The sequence below is a fragment of the Lactuca serriola genome, chromosome 9 (genome assembly GCF_051521515.1).
Source record: "Lactuca serriola cultivar US96UC23 chromosome 9, Lser_US96UC23_V15, whole genome shotgun sequence".
NCBI lineage: Eukaryota > Viridiplantae > Streptophyta > Magnoliopsida > Asterales > Asteraceae > Lactuca > Lactuca serriola.
This window is the reverse complement of record NC_136416.1, coordinates 207,768,068-207,773,230: the sequence shown is the minus strand read 5'-3', so window position 1 is coordinate 207,773,230 and position 5,163 is coordinate 207,768,068.

Here is a 5,163-nt window from a genome sequence, read left to right as displayed (position 1 = left end):
AATCTTTGTCGTCGAACCGATGCTGTTGGAAATATTAATAGGGTTTGATTGCGTCGCGTCCATTAAGTTCGTAAAAACCTGTTCAAAGATCAGACTTGTAATAAAGTAGATTAGGGCAAAACAATAAATATCAAGATACGTCAATTAATATGACGGCTCAATAAATATCGATGAATGCGGAAAACCCTAATGGAAATCTTTTTCACAGAAAAGATGTGTATCGATTACACAGCCTCCTGCTCTGATACCAATTGATGGGATTAAAACAACCTTTAATCTATGAAGATCGATTAGATCTTGAACAAGTATGTAAATATTAAAACTTTATGAACGCAATAAAAAGAACAAGACAAGATGGAATCAAACGAGTCGAATGATTTAAACAAAATCCTCAGAAGAGCTCGATTAAGAACATCAACTGTAGAGGATTGGTAGGTTACAAGAACGATTAAAGAAACCTTGAAATTACTATCGTTAAGCTCTTTGTCGTTATTCTCTAAAATCGTTAACCTCTATCTCGTTTTTCTAATATGCATGCAAGCATTAACTTATATACAATACATAAAAGGCTCTCGGTTGGACAGGCCCAAACCGGAGTATACATGGCTAAACTAACGAGCCCAAAAGACGCAACATCAAAATAATCTTCATCCCAACACAAAGCTTCCCTGAGGTTTGGATGCTTTGGGCCGAAGTGGTTAAGTTGAAAATGGAGTTTCTAGACTTAAGCATTATGCCCCACATATGTCCGAGTACACCCCGCGTACTGGTCTAGTTTCCCTGATCAGGATGTGTGTGTACGCTGAGCGTACCAAGGGAGATACGCCACGCGTTATCTCGTTATGGGCTTTTTGGGCTAAATCTCGTATTAGGCCTTAAGTGTTGGGCCTAGATTCGGGCTTGATGTATTGGAGATTTTGGATAAGAGGAACACACACACACACACACACACACATATATATATATATATATATATATATATATATATATATATATACGTACATAGGCTTAGGTTATTTTGTTTTTACTAACTATTGTGTGCCAGAATGCACAAATCTGGACCAACGGATGGAATTCATCAATGGGCATGATTTGAGAGTGTATGATATTACAATGGGATAACATGTACCATATAATCACACAAATTTTAGCAAAAGGGTATTTTGGACAATTAACTACAATTATAAAATGAAATTTTCGGATATTTATGGATAATTAATTCTGCTAATTTTAAAAATATGATTCTTTTTAATTAATTCAATTTTAATTCTAACATAATTTTTAAACATAACCGATTTATTCTGTCAGAATATTTTTTAAGTTAGAATGATGCTCTTTCATAATTTTATTTTATTAGAATATTATTGAATAATAACAAAGTTCTGGAATCCGAACTTGAAAAATAACTACATTCTAACATATTTTGTCTGAATAATATAATGTCAATCATAAACTAGTAAATACATTCTGAAAAGAATACACAAAATAGATTCTTGAACTAATAATATACCAAATAATTAATTATGATTCTTTGAATAATAACAACATTCTGAAAGAATAACAAGTGTAATTCTTAGAAAATAGCAAATTCTGTTAGAATGCAACAGTAAACTTCTGTTAGAATACATTATCAACATATAAATATTAAAATTTTATCAAAATAAAATAGTAAAATTGTACCAGAATTTATTATCAACATATAAATAATTAACCAAAACCATAATCGGAAGACATGAATAAAAAAAATTAACAACTTTTTATCCTCTCAATTTATTAATAATCAAATGAATAACATATATCTAACCATGGTTTTTATCCTTTCATGTTACTTGCAATTTCTATGACTTTATATATTATGACAAAATATATATATATATATATATATATATATATATATATATATATATATATACTTATATGTTGGTTAAAAAATTGATGATTGTGTTCCAAAATCAAAATCAAAAAGCAATTGGATGTAAAATCTATTTTCAGGATTGAGGTAAATAATTTCTACAGTTAAGCACAAGTTACTACATCACATAAACAATCTTTTGTTTTCTAGTTACAAATACCTAGATTTCAACTACGCATTTTATCGAACACGTGGTGTGCTTCTTCAGTTTCTTAAAAAAAAATTAGTGAGAGTCTCACCAATAATCATGTCGCCATTGATGGAAACATCCATAGAGTTTGATAACTCCTTCCGTACATTATCGCTTGGTTCTGAACATCGCTTCTCTTCTTTCTTTCGCTACTGAAACAACATGTTGTCTTCTCCTTTGTACAGCCACATTCCCAACTGCAGTTTCAAATAAATATAATTGAAATCACTTGTCAAATTCAAACTCATTCAATCGTTCAGAAAAGGGGTCAGATTCGTCCACACGACATGAAATGGATTCATAGTTATATCATCACAATCAACAGAAATAACTGGAAGAGAGAAAAATCAGAGTCAAATTCCATGTGCTATGAACTGTAGAGAAAGAAAGCATTCCTATATTCTTGATTGGTGGCAACGTTCGACGGTGGTGGCGGAGTCGATCGGTGTTGGGTGAAAGTCGAAGAGAATGGAAAATGGGTGAAGGGATTGATGGTAGTTGTAATTTTCAAGCGTATGGTTTTTTTGGGTTTAACTTTGATATCCCATATTTAAAGGGATGATAAATATATTAATTATCTACCATGTTTAAATATTTCAAGATTACTATAATACCCTCAAATGATTTATTTAATGATTTATTATTTCCTGAATTCTCATTGGTGCACACAGGCACACAATAATTGTCAAAAACATTTGAACCTATCTCTACGTATATATATATATATATATATATATATATATATATATATATATATATTTGGTCCCTTGTGTTGGGCTTTCCATTTGGACTTAAGTTTAAGGGTTGGGACCTGGGAGGGCGCACTTAGTATTGGGCCTTTGTGGGCCCAATGGGCTTGGGTTATTTATGGGCCGGTTAGTGGATTATCTTTAGACCTAATGAGTGAGGGTTTAGTCTTAGATCCTAATTGAGTTAATTGTGGGTTTGGCTCAGTGTTAGAGGCTGGAGTGCAGCAGCATCATTTATAGGAGTTGTTCATCATCCGAGGTAAGTCTTCTCATTATACTTAACTGAGTCGTAATACTGAGTGACCAAAGGGTCTTATTTGAGTTACTGAACGGAGGGTCCTATGTGCTTATATTGAGTTATGTGATATTATGTATTTTTTCTTTGTGATATATGCTATATTCTTCTGTGCTTTACTGAGTTAGGACCAAAGGGTCTAAACCAAGTTGTCAGATTGGAGGGTCTTTACTGAGATATATGACTGGAAGGTCCAACCCGAGCTGTGAGACCGAAGGGTCTTCACTGAGACACATGACTGGAGGGTGCACACCGAGTCGTGAGACCAAAGGGTCCTCACCGAGACGCATGAACGGAGGGTGCATGCCGAGCTATAGCCATAAGAGGCTTATTATTTGTGTATGTGGTATTTTGGGAAACTCACTAAGCTTCATGCTAACCCTGTTGTGTGATATGTGTTTTAGGTACTTTTCAGTATCGCGGGAAGGTGCCAACTTGATTGTACACACCAATTAGAGATCATGACTTTGATGATTCTAGGATTTTATCAAACATTGTTGACTTGTGTTTTGACAACTTATACATTTGGTCGTTTTTGGGAAATGAGATATTAAGTTTATTTGATTTTAAAAATGAAAAATTTATTTGAAAATTTACAGTGTTACAAATTATTATGTTGTTAATGCATGAATTCTATACATATCTGATTGTTTCAATTAGAAAGAAAATTTAAGATGTAAATGCATGATTTTTTATAAGTCTTAAGTTGTGAATACATGATTTTTTGTAAGTATTAATTTGTGAATGTATGATTTTTTTTTCATAAGTTTTAGCTGTGATTAAATGAATTTTTTATAAGTTTTAAGCAATATAGGTATGAATTTTTATAAGTTTTAATGTGAATTTAAACGTGTTTTTTATCATATTAATGAGTCCTAATCATATTAATGAGTCCTAAAATAATATGAATTTAGGTTTTTTAAGTTGTGAATTGTGATGAGTGTGTGAACTATAATCTAATATAACCTTCAAGCTCCAAACATCATCAGATGTAAATTTTAACTTGTAAATATATTTTATTAAACTGTGTATTTGTGTATTAAATTGTGAAAAAAATGTAATAATTTGTGTATGAAATGTATTAAGCTGTTTATTTTTTTTTCCAGATTTTATTTTTGCTTCTAAAATATAAGATGAAAGAAGCATTATATATAGATTTTATTTTCTCTAATTTTGAATAACTTGTAAAATTTAAATTGTGAATATTATATAGATTAAAATTTGAAAGAAAAACTAGCCCACATATATGAAGGTATAAATATACCTACTAAGTACAGAATATGGATGTGAATATATAGTTTTTGTGTATTAAACTGTGAATTTAGTATATTAAGTTGTTAATGTTGTGTATTGACTGTATTAAGCTGTGAATTCATTGTATTAAATTGTGATTTTTTATGAATTTTATGTTAAAATATAAATATTTGTATTAATTTTCTTGTGAGTATTTTTTTGTGAAGTAAATATGTAAGAAGGTATTAGTTTTTTATAATTGTTGCATTAAACTATAAATTAATGAATTAATATGTTTCTTAAATATAGTATTAAGCTAACAATTTATGATTTTATATACATATTTGGTTGGAAATGAATGATGGTTATGACGTTGACATAAATGGATGGTGTTGATATGTGGTAGTTGGTGGTGGTGGTAGAGTTTAGGTTTGACTTTCCTAAATTAGTGAATTAATAATATTATGATTGTATTAAATTGTGAACTTTGTATACCAAACTATGAATGGATTGTATTAAATTTTTGTAATCTGTATAATTTTTGTGTTAAAAAATGAATCGATGTATAAATTGAAATATTAGACTACAAAAATTAAAAATTTGCCCTTTTCGTACCAAAAATACAAAAAATATCCGGATTTTAACATGTTTAATAAGTATTATGTAGATATTTACTTATAAATGGGTTCTTTAGGTTTTGCCCTTTTCCTCAGATCTGAATTTTAGTCCCTGTAATTTAAAAACATCATAGATGGGCCCTATGCTTTCAATACTTGTGGTGTTC